This window comes from Grammomys surdaster, unplaced genomic scaffold (genome assembly GCF_004785775.1).
Source record: "Grammomys surdaster isolate TR1022 unplaced genomic scaffold, NIH_TR_1.0 149, whole genome shotgun sequence".
In the NCBI taxonomy this organism is placed as follows: Eukaryota; Metazoa; Chordata; class Mammalia; order Rodentia; family Muridae; genus Grammomys; species Grammomys surdaster.
The window spans coordinates 3,700,814-3,726,095 of record NW_021604607.1 but is presented as its reverse complement, the minus strand read 5'-3'; the positions used below and the strand labels follow the sequence as shown (position 1 = coordinate 3,726,095).

Here is a 25,282-nt window from a genome sequence, read left to right as displayed (position 1 = left end):
CCTACCAATGCTGTCTCCGTCTCTCTGTGAGTGAATTGAGCCTGTTGATTTGGAGAGCCGGTGGTTTTTTGGTGTCCTCCAGTCCCTCTGACTCGAACACTCTTTCTGCCTGAAAGAGATTGTGATGAGTCATTTTTCTGAGTTAGGCAGGAAGCTAGAAGTCATTGATTGAAAGCCCTTAAAGAAGTAAGGAACACAACTGAAGTCAAACTTGAAGAAGTACTAAAGAAATTGCTATTGAATAGCACACTACATCACAATACACAATACAAGCAATACAGAGAGTTCAGCCAGCCTTTCATTCCTCCTAGAGATACTCTGGCCAGTGGGCAGGTAACTGGAGAAGTCTGGCAGGAACTCTGCTCCTCTGACTGCTGAACAAGTTTCCTCCAGGAACAGACATATGGTTTGAGAAATGTCATTAAACTCAGTCTTGAATCCTTCCTAAAGCATAACAAATGGTCTCTAGAGACATGGCATTTTACCATGGCTCAAATGACTTTTGGTTGCTTCTAACAAAATTGAGGCAGTTACACAATGCCAATCAGACTAACAAAAAGAGCTTCACTTTTTAAAAAATGATACAACCTAAGAATCACCCATAAAAATCACCTTCTTTTTCAGAAACAAGGAACTTTCTCTAAGAGGCCATAATGAGGATCATCTTGTAGAGCTATGTTGTAAAATGTGAACCAACTTTTCTTCAATGTCATCCTTGAGATATTGGCCTGTGTTTCTATTAATAATATGGAAATGTTATGCAAATAGAACATGCTGTGTGCCTCATCTGTCTCAGTGAGTGGTTGCAAGATGACAAAGGTATAGAAAGAGCTGCTTTAGTCTAGAAGGTCTTTGGAAGGAGAAAATCTCACTCAGCAGCAGCCTTGGATAGTGAACCTGGGCATCTCTATCATGCAGAAGGAGGCGGGTGAAACTGGGGGATCGACAGCTTCATAGAAAGCAGACATTTTGAGCCTCACTTTCAAAATCAAAGCTGAAGAGAACTGAGTCCACAACAGATAGACAGGCTGATGAATAGCTGTCAAGAGAATGTAGAGTAAGGTGTAGATTTGGGTGGTGTCAGATAGCAGCTCTCTGTATTCCTCCAGGGAGGCTGCTTCTTCTGCTGAAGAGAGGGTGGGGAGGGCTGACAGATAAAAGAAAGCTCTGAAGACAGGTGGAACAAATCACAAAAGACAGCTGGGAAACATCCATTCATTATTTTCTATATTGCTGGAAAGTGCTGTCTCATTCTCCCTTAGAAGCCATGCACAATTCTTCCCATGCAATGGCAGTCTCACAGAGCTGTGGTTGGCTTCTTGGGTTCAAATCACAGCTCTTTGCACTGGGTTTACTAATTTATTCATTTATTTTTTTTATTTTGAGCATTTCACGACCTAAATTGTATATTTTAGCTTTTCATCGATGAAATGAGAATGGTGATTTTACCAAACTTTAATGTTCTGTGCATCAGATGAGATAAGTTTTGAAAGTGTGTAGCACAGTGATGACCATAGCGGAAGTCCTAAAGAAGCATTAAGTGGTTGGTTTAGTTCTCAGAGTAAGGATTCAGTTACATACCCATCAATGTCTCAGAGGATTTAGAAGCAAAGGAGAAAGATCAAACCAGTAAAAGTATTATTACAAATGTAGACATTCTAACAAAATTGAGGCAGTTACACAATGCCAATCAGACTGACAAAAGGAGTTTCACTTTTTAAAAAATGATACAACCTAAGAATCTCCCATAAAAATCACCTTCCTTTTGAGAAACAAGGAACTTGCTCTAAGAGGCCATAATTAGGATCATATTGTAGAGCTATGTTGTAAAATGTGAACCAACTTTTCTTCTTAGTAAACAAGAATATTTCTAAAATATTGTTGGAAAGAGTAATAATTTAAAAGTCACTATAGTATCAAGACCATTTTCCATCTAGTTGAGAAATGTGCTATAAGATTAGCAGTGAAACAATTTAATCTGTGGGTGTGAGGAAGGCAAGGTTTCACACAAGCATATTAGATCCTTCTAAAATTGATGGGTAATGAGTACTTCCAGCACAGTGTGTTAAGTAAACTGTTATAATATGTGCACTCAAATCACTTTGGGTCAGAGCAAAGGAGAGTTAGTAAACAGACTAGCTCTATAATCTTGAGTTTTCTTTTCTCAAATATACTAGCCTGGATCTTAATAAAATGTCATTTTGTTCATTTATAGACACAGGTTGTATTGAATGAGCATAGAAAGCAGTGGATGAGCAGTGTTGCTCTCCTAAGAAATATCAACCATGTCTAGTTGATGCTTTATTTGTAAATGTAGCAATTATTTTAATCTAACAAGGATATTCAAAACCATGGAAGATACTCAAGTAGAACAACGTATAGATGTATTAAAGTATACTGTTGCCTAAACATTGTGTAAAGAAATAGACAAAGCCTTCCTTCTCAGTGATCCTGAGGCCAGAAGTTCACCACAGCTATTCTCAAGATCCATGCCAGAGAGATATTTGACTCCCATGGAAATCCCACTGTGAAGTGCATCTCTACATTGCAAAAGATCTCTCCCAAGCCGCAGTGCCCAGCAGTGTGTCTACTGGCATCTAAGAGGCCCTAGAACCCACACTTTCTGGAGAAGGATGTCTCAAAGGTTGATGAGCACAACAAAAACACTATTGTACTTGCTCTGGTTAACAAGAAACTGATGTAGTGGAGCAAGAGAAAATTGACCAACTGATGATTGAGAAGGGTGACACTGGGAATGAATGTAAATTTGGTCAAATACCATCCTGGGAGTGTCTCTGGCTGTCTGCAAAGCAGACAAAGCAGTGGAAAGGGTGGGGGTGCCTCTTTACCCTCACGTTGCTGACTTAGCTGGCGACCCTGAAGTCATCTTGTCTGTCCCAGCTTTTAATGTGATCAACAGTGTGGTATTCTTGCTGGGAACAAGCTAGATCATGTACGAGCATAATTCTACCTGTAGGGGCATCCTGTTTCCAGGAAGCTATGGAGCAGAAGTTTACCACAACTTGAAGAATGTCATCAAAGAGAAGTGCAGGAAGGATGCTGTCAATGTGGGTAATGAGGACAGATTTGCACCTAGCATCCTGGAGAACAAAGAAGTGCTGGAGCTGTTGAATACCGTCTTCACAAAGGCCAGCTACACTAACCCGGTTGTCATCAGCATGGGCATAGCTGCCTCTGAGTTCTACAGGTTTGACAATTATGACCAGAACTTCAAGTACCCAGATGACACCAAGAGGCTAACCTATGCTAGTCCTTCATCCAAGAGTATCCAGTGGTGGCCACTGAAGACGCTTTTGACCAGGATGACCAGGAAGCTTGGCAGAACTTCACAGCTAGTGCAGGCATCCTGGTGATGGAGAATGATCTCACAGTAACCAATCCTAAACCGATTGCAAAGGATGTGGGCAAGAAGTCCTGCCACTGCCTCCTGCGCAAAGTGAACCAGATCCACTCTGTGAAAGAGTATATACAGGCATATAAGCTGGCCCAGTCTAATGGCTGGGGCGTTATGGTGACTCATTCATCTAGGGAGACTGAGGATAATTTCATCACTGACCTGGTTGGGGGCCTTTGCACTGGGCAGATCAAGACTGATGCCTCTTGCCGATCTGAGAGCCTGACCAAGTACAATTAGATCTGTAGAATGGAGCAAGAGCTAGGCAGCAAAGCCAAGTTTGCTGGCAGGTTCTGGCCGAGTAAAGCATGGACTGGAGATCCCTAGAGCCACCAGCTGCTGAGGTCTTCTCTGTCCCTGGTGTCATCAAGGCAGCTCCAGGACAGCCCATTGTTTGCCCTTACTATGTCACTGCTTCCTTAGGCACCCAAAGTCACATCTGACCACCTGGAAACTCCAGCTTTGCAATCATGTAATTTGTCTGAACCATTGTTTCTGTCACCTGACTTCTCAGCTATTGTCTGGAGCCCTTAAGTCTCCAGTGTAATACCTAGGGTGGGCACCGTCAAGACCCCTCCCCCAGAGGTTTACATACAAATTAAAAGTAGTAGAACCCCACCCACCAAAAAGAAAGAAATAAAGAAGGGAAGCAGCCAGAGATTATTGACTTGGACATGTATGCACTACAGAAGTTGTTGACAGTTTTCTGCATCAACAATATGGGGCAATTTAATACTTGGTTGGCAGCTCACATTTGCAAAGGCAGTTTTTGAATGTTATTCTTAGCAATCTTCAAGCATAGATGGAGCTGATTATGGGCTTTCAGTACTTGAATTATTAGGTTGGGCAGGCATGCTGACTGACAACACTGACACTCAGTTGTTTCATTTGTACTCACAATTTTTAGGCTTTTTTTTTTAATACGAAAGAATTCTGTCAAGCATATACATATACAAAGCAAAGTGAAGCAGTCTTTGCCCCAAACACATCACTCTGACCTGAGTATATGGTTATATTCATCTATGTGTTAACACCTCTAACTAGAAATTGTGTCCATCACAGTTGAATGTTGTTGAGTTGTCTGATTATTGCAATAAATTTAAGGGAGATATGTGTAAAGAACTGATCCTAACCTTGAAAGTTTGTGTGAAAGCAAGACAGTGCTCATCTCAGAGGGACTAAGAGATCATTTGTTCTATGTCACAGATGAACGAGCAATGCCATGGGACACAGATTAAGGCTGTTCTCAACTGTGTTTCAATACAGAAGTAGTTACATGAACTATTCCCAATCATGCAACATCATCAGCAACAATCAAGACAATTTCTTAATAAATTGAAAGAGCACAAGGTAGACAATTGCCCATACACAAAAGTGTATGCTACAAATGTTATCCAGTACTTTTAGCTTTGGGATTGGTAGAAGCAAACAGTAAATGAATACATTCCAGAGTTTTGCCTGAAGGTCGAAAAGGTATTAGGTCAGATAGTGAATATCTATGAAGGAGATTACCACAACTTGGTTCTAAATTTGTAACATTCCAACTCCCCAGAATAACAAAGTTGTGGTCAGCCTTTCAGCCTTAGGCAATGTTTAACATACATGTGGATTCAATTTTTGTATGTTGCGATAATTTTCAGCATACTGAAACTATGGTCACTGTAAGAGTAGCTTATTTGTAACATAAAATGGAACATTTGGGATTAGCACTTCACTGACAATAATTCAGATTAATATTATGATAATTAATGTGATATCAATAGCACCTCCATTCAATATTCTCACACCGCCTTTGCCCACCTCCTTCTATCTAATGCCTATTTCTCCTCTCTTGATTCGTGGAATGCCAGCTTTATTTCCTCTGACTATGGAGTTATTATCTTCACTTATATTACCTTGATAGTAGATTTAATTAAAAATATAAATCTCCTTAGTCTACTGAAGTCTTTAGAGCATTTCAGAAATATTTTCATTTTCTTATTACACTAATCAATATGTTTCCTCTTGTGTTTGAAAATCACTTCCTAGGTTGAGATTTTGTTGCTATTTCCTTCAATAGTAATAAATTAGGCAACTGTGCTCAATATCTAGTAGAGTGTTCTTAAAGTAAAAAGTCAATTTTATTTTTTTTAATTTTCTTTATTTCTTTTTTCTTTTTATTGGATATTTTATGTATTTACATTTCAGACGTCATCCCTTTTCCCCATTTCCCCTCCCTGGAACCCCCTATCCCATCCCCCTCCTCCTTTTTGCTTTTATATAAAAATCAATTTTAACTATGTAGAATATTATGTGTTTGTGTGAGTGTGTAGAATGATATATAGCTATTAGCAAGATCTCAAAGGCTATAAATACTTGGTTAAAAAATACTTGGGTTTTGTGAATAGCAAGCTTCTAAATGTTAACTTTTGTTTTCTAATCCTGTCCAATCCCATGAGCTCCAAATAGTGTTTAACCATGCTCAGACATTTTACTATACACTTACTCAGACCTTTTAGCTATACTCTAATAACTTTTACATTGGTAATGACCTGGCTATGATGGTATGATATTGAGAAATTAAGACTCAGTCTCATAACTCAATTTTCTTTAAAATAATTTCTTTAAAGCCTTCTTATAGTAAACACAAGCAGCTTCATTCTTGTTTATGATTAAATCTCTGTTTCTCAAGGATTGGACTATGCCCTCTCCCCCACCTTAAGAGGAGGAAGCCCATGTACACAAATAAAAGGCTTGCTTTAATTACTAGCATGCTTTAATTAATTTTGCCATGATAGTTTGGATTGGTGTTCATTCTCCTCAGATGTTCAGATTAACATATGATCAAGTCCTTACTTAGAAGTCATAGGCTTTGCATTGGATGGATTGAGTCCATTTCCTTTGGTTATGAAGTGGGAATGGGAGTCTTATTGAAGCTGTGTGTCAACATGGGAATGTGCTTACTGATGGACGAAAGTAGCGTGATACCTGGTAGAAGTCATTATTTGAAAGATAATGTTTGTGTGAACCTGCTATACTACTTTTGCTTTTGTAATGCCTCGGTTTTATCCACCATGAAATAGGAAAATTAATTAACTTATTTTGCAAGGCTTCTATGAGGTTTGAATACATTAATAGATGTAGCCCAATGAAATTAATGCTACAGATTAGTAAATAATTGAGATATGTTAAATATCATCCTCATGACTGTTATCACAATTAATTTTTGCAGAAGGGTTAGATGTGATTTCTATTATTCTGCTACTATAGAAACTGAGGCCTGGGGAATTTGGTCCTTACTCTGTCTAATGTAAGTATTTGGAAATTTAAATACTATAAATATCAAAATGCTTTGAAAAACATAAATCACAATATAAATGAAAACTTTTGAGTATTATTTTAACAAAGAGAACAAAAAATTACAACGAAGAGGTATTTAGCTAAATATACAGGCAGTGAAGGGAGAATGGCAGTTTCAGTTATGGGCAAGACTCCCCTCACCAAAGAATGAGAAACTATGTCCTGGTTATCATACAGCAAAGCTGCTATTGGATCCAACAGTGAAAATATCTTTAATCTGACACTGGTTTATGTCAATCAGAAGCCATTAGAAACCAATTTTATTTTTCAACCAACTACTTGTTCCTTAATGAAAATACTAGATTATCTAAATTAAAAGATTCAAATTTTCTTTTATCATTTTTAATATTAATGAAGCTTTCCATGTAAATGAGACATTTTCTGAGATTTCTTTTTCTTCCCACTTCCCTGTAGGAAAAGCTGAATTAAGATTAGCTAAAAGTTCTGTCTTTCTATGCAGAGTGCTTTCGTACTCTTATACGACATGCGGTTTGGGTTTACTTATTTCACTGAATAAAATGACCTCAAGTTAGCTGACTTAAGAAGTACATTTTCTCTGTGTACCTCCTACTTATGATTTTTTTTTTTAAAAAAAATACATTTGGCGCTTGTGCTGAAAAAAATTACCCAGTTAACTCCATGATAATAGTAGTGATTTCCAGGAGAGGCTCTGTGGATCCTTCCCTCTGTAATTTGCTAGCTGTTTCTGACAACCCCTCACAATGGCTGTAATCAGTGTGGTGATTTTTTCCTATGAACTGTGCCCAGACCTGCCCATCACTGCTTTTACTTCACATGGTTTAAAGTACTGCAATCCCTTTCTGAGTTTGCTGTTGATTGCAATTACTCAGTTTTTTAAATTATTAATTGTCTGAATTTTTCTTAATTTGCATTTAAAGAGAGTATAAACATGAGCCAACACTTTTCACTTTTTTATCAACAAGAAATACAAAATTGGAGAGTTTTGAAACTGCTGTACATTCTAGAGGTTATTAAACAGCAACAAAATAAATACAGGAGGAATTGTTATTTTCAGAGGTTAAGTGGTTAAGACCAGGTTCTCACGGGGAGTCCTTAGAAACTGTATGTACTTCTTCATTCTCTTTTATTGCCACTTAGTAGTAACAGTGAATGAAATCTAAATATGTAAATATCAGGGCCTGACACTATTTAGCTTGACTATCAAAGGACTCTCCATGAGGCACGTGTTCTGATTTATTGTTCACAGTTACCATCTTAACTACCAAGAGTGGTGCCTGCTCTGTAACTGATGCTTAGTAAGGATTTTGAATGAATGAGTAACAAATCTTCTCATGCATACACATGTACTCTCTGTTGTGTTTTACTTGTTTCTTGAGTCATCCAGATAATTTGTTTTATGTATATTATTTATAATCTCACAATAGGGTTAAAGCTATATTAAACAGATTCAAGACTGCAACTGAATTATCAATCCTAAAAGCTACATGTATGAAGGCATTGTGCTGTAGAGAGGCGTGGGCAGACATTCTTCTTACTAGCTTGTTCTGGTTTCAGTGATGGGCTGAAGGAGAGGAAGCCTTAAGGAAAAACACCTAGCCTAGTATTTACTGGATTGTTAAAATCTTTGACTATTATCATTAATACAAAGCCTTAATCATGGAAAAAGATTAAATCTTTGAACTCGATGGAGATCCTAGAGAGACTACAAATTACTAAAGGTGCTTTATAAATGCACACTACCATGCTGTGCCTATGCATGGATCTTTTGGCCTCTGGAAAGCTTACTCTTATAAAAGAACACTCAAGTCTTTTCTTGAAGTTAGAATAGAAACATTTGGATCAGTTACTGTTTCCTGTTCCAGTCTTCTCTTTACCAATAATAACACAACACAATAGAGATATTGATGCAGTTGAAGAGCCCCTTAGGGCTCATGGCTGTTTGGTTTACTTACAGATGAGTAGAAGCAGGCAAAATGTTCAAATTAACTGAATGACTGCAGCTCAACCTTTTAAATATAGCTGATATGTGGCTGAAATTTAAAATAGGGAATATATTGAAAAGATGTGTGGGTCTGGAGGGGTATCTCATAAATAAAGCTCTTGCCAAACATTGTGGGGATCTGTGTTCAAACCTCCAGAACCCACGTAAAAGCTGAGCAAAGTAATGCACATCTGTAATCCCAGTGTGCACAGTGAGATGGAAGGCAGAGACAGGAACATCCCAGACAAGGCAGCCCGACATGCCCAGCATTAAAAGACAAGGAACCCTGATGTAAAGCAAGGGAGAAGGTGAGGATGATCCCAATTCTGTCTGTCTACTTGCCCTCTACATGAATGTATAAACCACTTCTTTAAGACCCCACACCCTAAACACACATATACCAATTATAGAACAACGTATCATAGGTTATCAGTTCTAAAAAAATTAATGCAACCTTTCAGAAAGATAATTTACTGTCATTTACTGAATGCATTGTAAATATGCATGCTATGTTCTAACTAGAACAGAAATCAGACCAAGAAAATTTTAAAGCAAATTATGTTTCTATAAGTGCTGACAAAATATAGCATATTCAGAGTGGGGAATTCCAACATTTGAAGCCTTTCTTTCAGTCTTTTACTAAATAACTAGTGTTTTATGTAAACATTCCTAGACTTTTCGGTGGGTTTTTGTTGTTGTCGTTGTTGTTGTTGCTATTGTTTGTTTGTTATTTGTTTGTTTGTTTGCTTGCTTGCTTATTGAGACAAGGTCTCACTTTATAGCTCTGGTTAGCCTGAAACTCACAGTGATGTATCTACTCCTGCTGCCCAAATGCTGGGGTTAAGGTATATGCCACATGCCCAACATTTGTAAGAGTTTTTAAAGAAAGTAAAATAAATAAATGAATAAGTAAATAAATAAAGTTACTCAGTGATTTCTCATATATTTCAAAGTAATACATATCAATGTAATGCAAATTAATATGTTGGAAGTTATATCTACATAGGTACTTGTGGACGCCAGATACTTATATCAACTGTTAGTGACTTTATTTTTCAGTTTACTCATTCATTCATTCATTCATTCATTCATTCATTTTATTTTATTTTATTTTACTTACTTTTGGTCTTTTAGACAGTGTTGTGTTGTGTTTTGTTTTGTTTTGTTTTGTTTTGTTTTGTTTTAAAGATAAGGAGAGAGAGAATATGTTTGGTGAATGTCTAGTCAGGTCTGGGGAAAGGGGGTATGGGGAAAGAGGGTATATCTGAGGGCCTATGCTGTGACATCCCTTCCTGCCACATGAAGGTATAAGATAGAATAGAGTTTATTCCACCACACTGATTACAGCCATTGTGAGTGATTGTCAGCATGAGGAGGAGAGTTGAGAGGGTAGTAGAGACTGATAAAGGCAGAGAGAGAGAGAGAGAGAGAGAGAGAGAGAGAGAGAGAGAGAAGAGGAGTAGAGGCCTGCCATGAGCACGTGGAGAGAGAAGGGGAGGGGAATGGGGAAGGCAAGAGACATGAGGGCAGAGCAGGGAGCAAGAAGGCAAGAAAGCAAGAAAGAGCAGAGGGGCAAGCAGCCCCTTTTATAGTGAGTCAGGCACACCTGGCCATTGCCGGGTAACTGTGGGGCAGAGCTTAGACAAAATGCTAACAGACAGGAGCTCTCATTGAACCTGAAGCAAGCCCTAAGAACACCTCTGTCTCCCTCCCGCCCCCAGCCCTGAGGTTACAGACCTATGCCACCACTTTTGACCTTTGAAGAGTATCTAGGAGTCAGAACTCAGAGGCTTATGCTACTCATCCAGAATTTTCATAGTGAGCCACATCCCTGTCCCTGAATAGCAACTTTGAATTCAGTATTTGCCATCTTGACAACTGTAGAGTAGGTAAGGAAACAAACTGAGGAATCAGCTTCTGTTGGATGCTAAAGATCCAAACCCACGGGACGAGCTCCCCCAGAGATACTCATGGACAGGACTCGCTGCAATTTGCATGAGATTTATTGAAGAATTGATAGTGGCTTGTGCACCAGGGACCCTCTACTCGAAGGCGAGAGGGAACCCCGAATTAGGGTAAAGGATGGTTTATATACAGAGTTGACAAAGACAGTTAATTGCTTTTTGGGCAATATTAAAAAGATTTCAAACATTTGTTCTCAAGCTTAGCTTCTGTTCCCAGTCTCAGTTCCTAAGTAACTCAAATTTACACCTTTATCTTTATAACCCAGGAGAATTCATCCAAGTGGCTTCCGTTTACCTAGGTATATTGTTTTAAGGACTTATCTCCCGTATCTTGGCCCTTTCCCTCTGGAATAGGATGTACACTTCCAGGGATGTCCCTCGGGGGCCACTAATATTTGAGAGTAAATTGAAATTCCTTCATGCTGCTACCTGAAATTACATTCCTACACTTCCTGCAAACTTATGATCTACTTCGGGCATGGTATAAGCATGAGGAGGTAACTAAGCAACACAGAGAATAATATTGTATTAAATAATGGACTTTGTCCTTTATTTGCTTTATCCCTAGAACTGAAAAAAAAAGACCTGCCACATGGTAGCTATTAAATAAATATTTAACCAGAAAGTATGAATGAAGCAATGGCAAGAAAAGCAAAAACTATTTCCAACAAACAATACACACATATCCATGAAATACTACTTGATTGTCAAATTAATAACAAATAGATACTTTAGCTTAAAACATGACTGTTGAAAATATTAAATTATATAAGGCTGTTCATCATTATGTTTGTGAGCTAAAAAATTCTAACACTTGTGTTTAAAATATTGTACCATATTGAGTAAGACACTTTTTCTATTATTGATAATGATTAACTCAAGTAGGTGATAGACATATTAGAAAGATGACAAAAGATAGATGATGATGAAGATAGATAGATAGATAGATAGATAGATAGATAGATAGATAGATAGATGATAGATAGATCATAGGTAGATCATAGAGAGATAATAGAGAAATAGATGATAGAAAGATAGATGATGCAGGTTAACTTAGTTTACTAGCATGCAATAAATCCTCTCTATTACAGCTTACCTATTTGTTAGCATTTACCAACTTGATTAAGTAAATGTGTTTTTTGTTTTGTTCTTTAGGTTTTGGTTTTGGTTTGCTTTGTTTGGTTTGGTTTGGTTTGGTTTTGGTTTGGGCTTGGGCATTTTGTTCTTTGTTTTGATGTTGCTGTGTCATGATTTCTCATTTGAATTGTGGACTGTATTCATCTTTCACAAAATAATCTTACTACTTTTCCCATTACTACTTAGAAAATGGCTTATCCTGTATTTCTCCATTATTTATTCTTGTTTTGACTTAGTCAATGCTGTATGGATAATTCTTCCAACTGAACTGTTCTGTGGTTTATAGATTTGTGTGTGTGTGTGTGTGTGTGTGTGTGTGTCCGTGTGTGTACAAAAACATCCTTGGTTTGAATCTGTGGTAGATTTTCAAATGCTAAAATGGATTTTTAGAAGCTGAAGAGATATCTTAGCACTTAAGAGCATTTACTTTTCTTGTAGAGAAGCACATTTCAGTAAGCAGCACCCAAGTTGAAAAGCTCACAAATAGCCTGTAACTCCTGCTCCAGGGCCTGCAGTACCCTCTTCTGGCCTCCACAGGTAGTAGCATCCACATATGAATACCTGTGCAGACATACACATAAATAGAAATAAAATAGCTCTTTCTCACCAATTTTCTGTTACACACTGCACAATGTAATGACCTGCCAAGCAAATGGCAACAGGAGGATAACTCCGGAATGTACTATTTTTACAGTCACTTCCCTGTCACAGGGAATAGATACTTATCTCTATTATTATACCAGTCAGGATACGTTCACTTATGTCAATCACCATGAAAACAGAGAGATGGTGGTGGCAGTTTAGTAGGCACCTCCCTGTCTATGCGGGGCTAAAAGTAAATCCATATCCAATCTCCAAACTGAAGGACCTTGCTGTCCAATGGCAGAGATAAGGTATAAACATATTATTTGACATGTAATTCTAACCAAGGAAGTGAATGTAGTAAGTATCAAATAATAGCAGCACCAAGAACTCAATAAGACTCCACACACGGACAGGATGAGATGAGAGATTAAAATATAGAGCCGATGGATAAAGGCTGGGCATTGTAGAAGTAGCAGTCATGCTTCACCTGTAATGAGGGACAGAGACAGAAAGGGATGTTATGTGACACGGACATTAGAAGGGGGGTGGGGAGTGGTGGAGCATGTGACCAAACCAAAAGTCAAGAATGCATGAGACAGGAAAGTGCCAACGAGGCTACCTATGATGAATACAACGGTAGCAAAGTCACTGCAAACAGATCGAAAACATTTCTGTACAATTAGTCTGGGGAAATAAATGTTCTAGATTTATTTAATTTTCAAAAATATATAACACCATTACATATTCTTGATATCTATGTGGCAAATAACTGTTTCAACAATTGTTTCTACTTGGCAGATCATTTTATATCCAATCTCATATTGGATGCCTGCACCAATCCTGTGAGTGACATTCTTATTATAATCATTCTTATTATAATCACTAGAAGATGTCTCAATATAGATGTGAACACAGGCATGACCTGAATGGGGTATTCACCCAATCTTAGCTATCAGAAAACATCTGATACTTGATTGTGATCACATGACAAACACGATGTTTTCGTATAGTGTTAAGACGTGAACTAGTGTTTTTGAATGGATGAAAGTGATCTCACACTTTGAATAGAAGAGATTGTTGGAGAATATATATATATATATATATATATATATATATATATATAGTTGATTGTTGGCTTCAGTATTAGAATGGTTTATTTGCAATATTTCCACATTTAGTGTACTCTCTATATAAATTTTAAACTAAATTTCTCTGGAAATATTACAATTATTTTCTATGTCATTCTTACACTAAAATTTAATAGAATGTTTAAGATTTTTCTGATGGAGTTATAATATCTCAGTGATATGCAGAAACCAGTTGTTCCTCATTGAGTATGAAAGGTTCACCACTGGTTCATGTGCTCATCCACTTGATTGCTGAAGGGTAGTATTGGTGTGGGAGGCAGTGAAATGGACAAATGACCTACAACTCCCAACTGATACTTGACAATGAAATTTAGCTCATATCATAATCGTAAAAATTACCATGGTCTCAATCTTGGAGAGTCATGAAGCAAGCTGCCGAGCTCTAGAGTCAGTAAATGGTTACTTATGAGCCAATGTCACTGGAAGAGACGAATTTCCCATAATAACTAGAGCGAGAACTGAATGATGGTGCCTTCCTTCTTCCCTCTGGCTATATGTGAAAGGTTTCATTTGGCTTGCAATTTCCAGGAGGATTAAAGTAAAAATTGTGTAGTCAAGGGACCCTTCCACAGTAATAGAATAGCATTGGTTAACCTCGACTACATTTAATTTAGTCAATGGAAGTGGTTACAGACAACTATGAAAGACAGATGTCAATCCTCAGCACTAGGTATCAAATCTGCACTGTCATGTGCTCTAATGCTTCACTAAGTTGCTCATACTTTATATGGTAAAAGCTAAATGCCTATTGTTTGGTATTATAAATCTTGCTTCTCTTTTTAATCCTTTGATAATTAAATTCAGGATGTGAAGGTATAATGAAAATAAGCCACATTTAAATGTATCCATGGATTATAATAAATATTATTATATTTCTTTTATATTTTTCACAAGAAGGACATAAGCATTACCATATTTGATTTTGGTTAAATTATGAACACATCCAGTTATAAAATGCTCTTTAGTAGAACAAACTTATCTTTAAATTTACATGTAATGTTAAGTGTTTGGATAAATTCCACTGTTGATTACTGAGAAAGAAACCTCTGCATTTCTTTGTGAAGTTCTTTTCAACACACACACACACACACACACACACACACACACACACACTCTCTCTCTCTCTCTCTCTCTCTCTCTCTCTCACACACACACACACACACACACAGAGGGGGAGGAGGAGGGAGGGAGGGAGGGAGAGAGCTAATCAATGTCACATTACGTGTGTATAAAGTGATTACTTTCCTCTCTCTAAATTGACTTTAATTCAGGATCAAGATAGCTGGTTTTAGAATCTGTCACATGTAGTTTCTGTGTATATTTGGTTAAATTTTTGGCAACTTGACATAATTTGGAGTCATCTGGGAGACAGAAGCTCAACTGAGGAATTGCCTCCATCAAATTGGCCTATGTGGTTACTGTGGAAGGGCAGGTGATCCTGGGTGATATGAGAAAGTAGAACGAGCAAGCCACATAAAGCAAACAAGGAAGCGTCTGTCTTCTGGGGTCTGTGCTTCAGTCTCTACCTCTACGTCTGCCCTAGCTTCCCTCAGTGATGGACTATGATCTGAGAGTTGTAAGAGAAAATACGCTGTTCTCTCTCTAACTTGCTTTTAGTCATGGTTTTCTCACAGCTACAGAGAAGCAAACCGTGAGACCCTGCAGCTTAGCTCTGACCTCTGTTGAGGTCATAAAACAGTATTGGCCAAGGTTTCTGGTAAAATTCTATTGTCCAAGGTAAAGAAATTTCATTAGAATAAGTTTGCTTCCAAAGAGTTGTAAAGGCTAAGTTCACCACTATGACTGTAATACTTTAATTTCAACATAACTATCAAGTATTCTGCAACAAAGGCATGAAACCACACTTTTAAAATTGAAAACAAAATATGTAAAAGATAAGATCTTCATGAAATGAAATATTTAAATTTGAATAATTGGGGGATAATTTTTCTATAATTACACATTTTCCCAGAGAAAACTAATGTCAAGACATTTTATCCAGTTACCTTATCAATGCCATCTTTTGCTGTTAGGCTGGACCCCTGGGATGAAAGCTGCTGTCAAGAGGTTATACAGGGATACAAAGCAAGCAGGCTCACAGGGCAGCAAACAGCTCAGTTAAATTTTGCTTGTGATAGTTCAAGGTTTAAGACAATAATGGTTCTGAACTAAGGAGCAAAATGGAAATCCTGTTGTGATGTCATCTATTCTGTGTAATATATTAGTACTGTTAGAAGTATCAAAGGAGATAATATATCTAAATGTCTTGTAAAAGCCAGGGAAAGCTATTTGAGAACACAAGAAGTCTGGCTTAGCCTACATTAGACGGAGACTTTTGACAGGCTGAGAGACTGACCACAGGTGACTCAGGATCTACCATCAATTGACTTTTGTAATAGGAACTTGACCAAAGAAGTTGTTTTGCTTAATAAATTTGATAGCATTGACCCCACCCCCTAACTTTTGTTCACTCAAACTCTTATTTAATTGGGATTTGAAAAACAGTGAATTTTCTGAAATGTAAAGATTTTACTATCTGAGCCTTCTCCCATTCCCATGTTCTACCTCTGCAGTAGTACCATTAGTCCATTCATTTGTAGAATTTCCTTACTTTAATAGCTTCCACCCTCCAACACTGCTACATCTGTTTCTCACACATGCATTTGGGAGACAAATACAGATCGACAATTGGTGAGGCTCAGTAGTTTCAGAATCACACAGATAAGTTGAGATTCTTAAGGCCTAAAAGGCCTCTCAAGAGAGGTATGGGTGAAATTTAATTTCAAAAAAAATTCCAACACAATTTACACATTCCTTTGTGAAGCTGACACTTGCTTCACTGGATGGTTGAGCCAATGCCCCCTCTCTCTCTATGTGGAGGTTTCTGTTTTAGATAATTTTTGTTTGTTTTTTTCCTGTCATCTGCTTCATTATGTCAACATCCTCCTGGATTATCTCTTCAGTTAAAGACTCCTTATAGGCACGGGTTGCCAAGCAGTTACTGCACTTCCTTGCAATTTACCATGTTAGCTATTGTTGCAAATATTAGGAAAGTTAATATGTTATAAGCATTTGGGTTTAAATACTTCAAAAATGTATTTAGAAGTCGAAAACCAAATAAACATCATGGTAAATGTTTATCATCTTAGCCCTATATGCTCATTCAACTGCAAAGTATTTGTTTTTCTGTTTTTTGTTGTTTCGAGACAGGGTTTCTCTGTGTAGCCCTGGCTGTCTGGAACTCACTGTAGACCAGGCTGGTCTTGAACTCAGAAATCCACCTGCCTCTGTCTCCCAAGTGCTGGCATTAAAGGGGTGCACCACCAATGCCTGGCTCAATTGCAAAGTGTAAATATATACATATACATATACATATACATATACATATATAAAATGTTACAGTCAATTTGACTTTCATACTTTTTAATGTTTACTCATAACTTGTTCAAAATAAAAATGTACTCTTTTTATGTCAGTTTGTTATTAAATAAAATCCCTGGGTCTTATCCAAAAAAGAAACCATAGAAAGCTCAGACTTTTATTTGTATCTAATGGGGTGCTGAAAGTCACTGATACTAACAAGCATCAAAATCAAGAAGCAGTCAAAGCAAGAATAATATTCATACAGCTTTCTCTGTGTAGACTGTGTATCAGTACATATGTGCTTTGTCGGGGAGGTGTCTTATGGGATAAGCATGAGTTATGAATTTATAAGAGGAGCAATAGAAATATTCTGTAGTGGTCCAGAGAAAATGTTACAGTCAATTGACTGTAACAGAGAAAATGTAGAAACTGAAAGTTTCTACATTTCTTCTCTTTTGCATTAGCAGAGATACTTAAGAGAAGAAGGGTCTGTTGTCTGTTCAAGAGGTTCATCCCGGCATGTAAATGGCAGGTGAATTAGCTTCAATAACACAAGTCAGAATCTCCTTTCATTGTGCTGTATAGTTTCATGTCAATTTGACACATGCTAAAGTCATATGAGAGAAGGGAACCTCAATGAAGATGCAGGCAAGCCAGTAGGGTATTTTCTTAGTGCTTGTTGGGGAAAAGCTCCGCCCATTGTTAGTGATTCCATCCCCGGGCCGGTGGCCCTCGGTTTTATAAGAAAGTAGGATGAGTGTTGGGCCAGGTAGCCATGTGACCGAGGGGAGCTGGCTTGGACCAAGAGTCCAGTTGTGTCGTGCTCCCATCTTTGCCACCCGGAGGAGTTTACATAGCCTGGTAACCAGGTCACCGTTTAAACTTCCTCTCCCCTTACAAGGTCACGTCTGGCAGTTCCTGAAATTCCCCCTTATGCAAATGAGGCATCCCCAGTGCTCTGACTCCAAAACCCTCCCCTCACCAAAAAGTCTTAAGTATCCTTTGTTTCCCCCATTAAATATGCCTCACTGGAGCCTCTCTCACTGGCAGCACTCATAGCTGCCTGAAGTCTCTTCTGCTCCTACCTGACCATCCTGTCTTGCTTCACCTCTTCATGGTCTCTGAATTATCTCCTGCTCCTAGGTTCCTTCTTTGAGTTTCTGTGCTGACTTCATTTGATAATGAAGAGTGAGAGGAAAGTGTAAGCCTTTGTGACCAACTTGTTTTGGTCATAGTGTTTCATCACAGCGATAGAAACTCTAAGACACCTGTCTTGTCAATCACCTTTTCAGCTTGCTCAGATCCTCCATCATTCAACATGCAGGAGCATCTAAGACTTGCTTAGTCTTCAGGCTTGCTCTGGAGAACACATTCTGCTTAATTCCAAAATAACTCCATAGTCTCAGGTTCAGGGTTTTTTTTTCACCATTGACAAATGAAAGTAAATTATATATATATGTATGTATGTGTGTGTGTGTGTGTGTATGTATATCGATATCAAGAAAGAGAGAGAGAGAGAGAGAGAGAGAGAGAGAGAGAGAGAGAGAGAGAATAGAGATAAATTGATACAGATTCATTCAACTCCAAGTACATTCCCTAGAAAGGGAATACTGGAGAAATGATTCACCAAAGAGCCTCCACTCTAGGCAAGATTTTCATAGTTGTGTGGTCATTTAGGAATATCCTATATGGCAAATGGATTCAACTTTAGTACTTTAGTATTGTTTAAATAATTTAATACAAACTACATACTAACATTTTGAACTTGAAGCAATCAATGCACAGTTCGTTCCTTAATGTAGAACAACATTCCTTTGCTCATTGTGCCTCAAAGCATACCAGGATAAATTCATAATAAAAATCCCATACAAAGGAAGATGTGGGATATTTTCAGATTTCTCTCAGTCTTATTAAATTGCTCCTTTAGGTAACTGATTAAAAAAAAACAAAAAAACAAAACAAAACAAAACAAAACAAAACCCCAGTCACTATTCATTGCTGTTATGCTGTATTAATGGTATTCTATTCACAAATGTGTTCTACTTGATATGCCTGACTCCCAGGTCTCTTCCTTCAGAAAGCCTTTCATGATGTTTTGAAATGGATAAGATCCTCCAGTCATCACATTAATTACCTCTACTTCATTGTAATTACCAGAATTATAGAATAACTCTGGTAGCTATATATTTTACATGCTCCTTTCTTGCTAGAAAATAATCTACATAACAGCAAAGATAGTATATAGGGAAAATTGGCATCTTAAGGCAAGTAAGCATGTAACAAGTGCTTAGTAAGAATATATATATACATATACATATATATATATATACATATATATACAACATATACATATTCATATATGTATGCATGCATATATGTATTTATGTATGTATGTATTATCACATACCAATAACAAGCTTGTCCCTCTTGTTCCCCTACAAATGAACATAGAGTCACCTGCTGCAGAACCTAGATTCATATGCAGGACCATGAGGAGGATCCCACATACTCCTAAATTTCTCCAGAAGTCACTGTAAATTCTAGTTCATGATAGAACAGGAACAGAAGAAAAACATCTCTATTTGTCGTCTGATAGGTCCCTTTGCCCCTTTGTGAAGGCCGATGCCCACAGTCAAGGTCTATTTATAGCAGCTCTAAGGAAGCTGGCAAACTTGCAGTGTGCGAGAAGTTCCCTCTGTGGTTTTGGCAAGGTTCACTATACATTTTCTGTCTACTTTGTGACCTCCTATCTCTTGTTTCACATTGTGGAGCTGTCTAGAGACTAAGGTATATGGAAAATATCTCCTTCCTCTTTGTAACAGGTATTCTGCCAACATGGGGGCCCACACCTCTGAACTGAAACCTTTTAATGGAGTGTATACATCTTGTATACTAATAGCAAACATGTTTCTGTGAAACTTCAATTTTTTTCCTAATAACCAGAGACAAGAAAAAAATATCAAAGACATCTAAGTGAAAAAGAAGAGGAAATTATAAGCAGTGCCTCATAGAATTGCTATAATTCCAACCCAAAGTTTTAATGTGATAGTTTTAGTACTTACAAAAAATTTAAAAAAAATCAGTTCTCAATCTGCATTGTGCTTTAATGACAGCTCTCTTTCTTTCTTTCTTTCTTTCTTTCTTTCTTTCTTTCTTTCTTTCTTTCTTTCTTTACATGTTGGCTAGAAACAGTGCAACTGTAGGTGATTACTGAGATTTAACTCAGTCATTGTAATAACTGCATGAAAGTCATTTCAGGATCTAAAATCCAAATGATGAGATACTTTTTCTCCAGGCAAGAAATGAAGAAGTATCAATTTTTCAAGGAGATAGGGTATTCTTTTCTGTGTGAGTACCCAGAGTTCATTGCCACTGGCTTCTGGATCGATCCCATTCTTCAAATGAATGATGCTGTCAGAGTGCTAAGAAATGGTGAAGAGAAAATGCCCTTACGGCTTCCTGGGCTCCATCGGGGCAGCAGGATTAAATTTGAGTTCAGGTTTTAAAATGATAAAGAGCTGTTTGACGGAATTTTCAATATGTTTATCAGAAGAAAGCTGAAAGTACAAGATAACTTCTGTAAGAAATTTGGAAGTCGAAATGGGTATCTGGAACATCTCAAAAGAATCTCCTGCAGTTAACATTGCTCATGTTCCTACAGCCAACAACCAGCACTACACTTTTCTTCCTGAATTATTTTTAACTAGCTTGGAAGTCATCCAGGTCTGACTCTCCCAAAAGTAATTTTGTAAATGTGAGAGGAACTAAGTGGGTTCTGATTCAAAAGACAGGTGCACCTGGATGTCTTTTGTACAGCTGTGAAAATCTTTGGGACGGTCATCACTTATCATTCCATGGTGAGACAGCTTAGGTGTGAAATGCAGTTTTTTCCAGAGGTGCTGAAAGCCAACAAGGCGGATCAAAGTTAAACCAAGCTAATATGTGCATCCTGTTCCTCAGAAAACATTCAAACAATGATGTAAAAGATTTTTGACCAAACATTAGAGACTACTGAATACATCAACTAGAAAATACAGATTCCTCTCATTAAACCTTCTTAAACAAACCATATCCAGATTCATTTAAATTTAGCAGTAGAAAAAAATGACCACTACTTCCTCAGGGTTTTTTAAATCAAATAAAGCATAAAAATGTGAGGGTTGAATGTTAAACGGTGAGGAACAATAGATAAAACCTGACATGGAGGTATTTCTAATGTCTCCTCAGTTCTCAGTGAGCAAAACCCAACATATCTTTCAATGTTGATAACACACAAGCTTATATCTACTCTTACATGGAGGGTAAAGACGAGAATATCATCAGAGCATTTTCACTTACCAAAATATTTTAATGATTTCATACAAAATTTATACACTTGACTAAACAGAATCCAATACAAAAATATAAAAGTGAATTAACTATTTAACAGTGTCCTCATATCATTTAACTACAAAACCTTCATTGTCTAGGAAATTTGTTGTTAAAATTTATGTCCATCATGAGAAAAATTTTCAGAGCATTTAATATTTTTTTACCGACTAAGAAATTTCTAATTATTCAATTATTTTCATGATTTCCCCATCAATTAGTGAATACCATGTGTAAAACAATGAATCATTGTCATTAAGAAAGTACTTGTTAACTCAAATGGGTAAAAGTTTCTAGATATTTCCATGATTATTTCTTTAATAGTCTTTATTGCATCATAGGTGATAAGTAGTCATATTAAGTTAAATATCTCAGAATTGCTGTGTAATTAGTAGGTTGTCTTTTAGTTGAGAGAAAAGGTCCACATATATTGCTTCAGTCATGCAAATGGATTTTGAAAATTAATGACACAATGAAAAAGTCATCAATTTTCCAGAAGAAAGTGCATGAATGTGCTGTAGAAAGAATGAAGGAGACCTAGATGCAGATTGTCTGGCTAAGGTCTAGCATTTCAATAGTCTCCCGCTAGATGACTTGATTACTTAGTCTATGTTCATATATATATATATATATATATATATATATATATATATATACTGACCAATAGATTTCTTTACCTCTAGTGTGCACTCAATAAACATAAGCATTGCCAAGGACCAGCCTTGGCTTGAAGAGGGGTTCTGAGGTAGGGGTATTCAGGAGCATTGAAAGAATGACTTGAAGTCAATTGAGGGGTACAAACTTGTTTGTGTTCTGCTCAAGACAGCTTTCTGAAGATCACCACACAACTCAGTTCTCACAGAACAAATCCAAGTCTTTTATTTACATATTGATTTAATCATCCATGTTCCTTCTTACTGTGAATCAGCATTTTCTGGTCTTAGTACATTGACTCCTAGGAAAACATAGCAAGCACATTTTTATTAACATTGCAAATGGATTCAGAGATCTGCCTACCTTTTAAAGCACAGACAACAAACTAGCTGGGTGGAAGAATCCACCTCTGAGGTCACCCTTCCCATCATGTCTGAGCCTAAATTTGCTTTGTTCCAGGATGACCTTGAACTCAGGACTCTGTCGCCTTTGTATCTTTGTATCTATCTGACAGGCTGGCTCATAGTGCAGCTGCATTTTTTTTCCTTTAGGTTTGTGAAGCTCCTCATATAATTTATATTGCATTATTATATTTTGCATAGTCTAGAAATCCTGTTTATATATTTTTGAACTCATATTTTTAAGAGTTCTTTCCCACAGCCTTAAGGGCTGTCCTGAAGGTCACAGGATCTACTATTTTGCTAAGATATACCCTTGCCTCCTGGACTCATGCTGCTTTTAATTAGCATGGAATCATTAACCTTGGCTGAAAGGACACATCCCTATAGTGTTATCAGGAAGAACATCACCCAGTGAAAGAATCTAAAATAAATTATGTACATTATTACATAAATAAGCCTTACACATCAACACTCATGGAGACTCATGCTGTTCTGGCTCTGCTCCGGGGCAGGAAATCTCATGCTAACCCCTATCAGGCCATGTAGGACTTGGCAAGCATAATATATTAAGAAGCAATTTTATACAAAGACTAAGTTTATCTTTACCTTTCTATTGATAGTCTCACGACCTTTGCTGTTGACTTATTTTTACTCCTATGTATGTAAAGTTTGTCCTGAATCATTCAGGAAAAAGAAAAGGGTAAGTCCAAATTCAGAATACTAGTTCTACTTTCAACCTAAATTTACTGGTTTTTTTCTAAACATGTCCATTCATACAAGAAAGCTTACTAGCTTTCCAACCCCATGACCAGAAATATTGGCCCAGGTTCACAGTCTGACCTCAGCCCTGCACTATGGCCCATCCTACGCAGAAAGTCAGGGTGGTGATATGCTGAGGATATTAGAATCATGTTCTAACTAGAGCCATGATTAGTCCTTGTTTTCCCTCTGTATGTTATGTTTTTGTTTATTGAGTATTCATCATGTACAGTGCTAAATGATTCCATGCATTATCATATTTACTCTTTTCCATAAAGCATTCAAAAGTCAAACTAGCCTTAAAATCAATCTGCTATAATTTAATTTATTGATTACAGTATCTTTGTCATTCATATTAATTTAAATGAAATTAACAGAAAAGGAACACTTGTGTCTAAGGTGCCGCATGCAGGAGTTCTAGATAGAGAGGTGTAGTCAAGAAGATGAACTGTACTTGGTAGTTCAGTTGAGACCAAGATGGGCAATGCAGTGTGAAAATTTAACATCCACACAAGAAAAGGACCAATTCAGTAAGAAAATAGAAGTTATCTCATTAAATTGAATAGCTCAAAATAAGTTATTTATCTCTTAGTAATTCAATTCACCCATTAAAGAAAAATAATAATTTCTTCACCACCTAATTCATATATTTTATTATGAAAGGAATGAGAAAACAGTTCTATAAACTGAGTGTCTGAGGAGTCAGTAAATTGCTATTTGCATAAGCAAGAACTCATATAAGAAGCCAAGTATGGTGACATGTGCCTGTTAGCAAAGCAGAGCCAGAAATATCCCTAAAACTTGCTAGCCAGCAAGAGTTTATGAGCTTCAGGTCCAGTGAGGAACCAAATCTCAGAAGGCAAAGGCAGGCACATGTGTGTTCAAGGCCAGTCTAATCTACACAGTAAGTCCCAGGCTAGCCAGAACTGCATTGTGAATCCTGGTATCGAGAGAGAGAGAGAGAGAGAGAGAGAGAGAGAGGGGAGGGAGAGGAGAGAAAAGAAGAAGAAAGAGACCAAGACAACCTCTGTCCAGAACTGCATATACTTACATATAAATTAACAACAAATATCATCCACACGCCACACGAAATCCTATGAGTGGAACAACTATGCTATCAATTGTTCTTTTTTCGTACTAGGAAAAGGCCAGGATTTTCTTGTTTTCATTGTTATTTTGCCATAACTTCCATGACCAACTTTGAGATTGGCCTGACTGGCCCATGGGAAATGAAGAAATGAGAAACATGTTTACAAGAGTAGCTGGGATCAGGTGAGTCTCGAACTCTGATGGAGATTTAGTAGCAATCTGTGAGCTCAGGGAAGAAATAGCAGGCCAACTTATCATGAGTGTCTCCATGTAGTGAAAAAAGTTCAGGCTTCAGGCATCTAGGAGAAAGCTGCGTCTCATCCATTCTGCACACAATGTCAATATCTGGACCAGGGGAAAGCCTTCTTTTCCTCTGAACCTGACCCAGGGAAAGCCTTGTCATTAGCATCTCCCTGAAGCACAGGAATGTGTTTATGCCATGACGCTCATTCAAAAAGGGATACACTCATTCCCAGTGTTTATTTTATGCTAACCTAGATTTTAAATATTATGATTAGCTATGAATAGAAAGGGTGGAAAAATGAGGTAGATGAAATTAAACATAGATCAATATAAGATAATTACTATAATTTAGGTGCATACATAGGATAAATGCTATAATTTACACATATAAATTTGTCCAAAAGTCCTAAAGACTCAAAATGTAAAAAGAAAAAATAGAGCTTATATGACTTGATATAATTTTCTGATATAATATGCTGACATATCTCCCAAAGTAAAATCATTATTTGTCGATTTAAAAAATTATTTGTCATTTCAGTTTCTACAGTGACATCATTGAAAATTATTTTTTCTCAAAAATAATTTTGCATATACCCTATAGCTTTATATAATCTGTTTCATGTTCACCTCTTCTTTTCTTTTTCATTTAAAAAAAAGTCTTATAACAAAACTTCTGCTGTCTTAAAAATAAGGAATCATAAAGAAAGGTGAATTGATACATCTCTGAAAACCATGGACTTGATCTGCCAACCATCAGGAGGCCCAGCTTGTAAATATTTTGAAACCACGCTCTTCAGATTAGAAGAAATCATTTTGTACTCTTGTCGCAGTACAATGATCTCACCTCCAACATC

General features: G+C 37.2%; 1 protein-coding gene and 1 pseudogene across 9 annotated transcripts in view; both read left to right on the top strand.

Moving 5' to 3' along the window:
- Positions 1-25,282, top strand: part of Nrxn1 (neurexin 1) — a 1,062,527-nt gene that overhangs the window by 295,205 nt on the left and 742,040 nt on the right. The gene's annotated exons all lie outside the window — the stretch shown is intronic.
- LOC114619240 lies at positions 811-3,742 on the top strand (annotated as a pseudogene).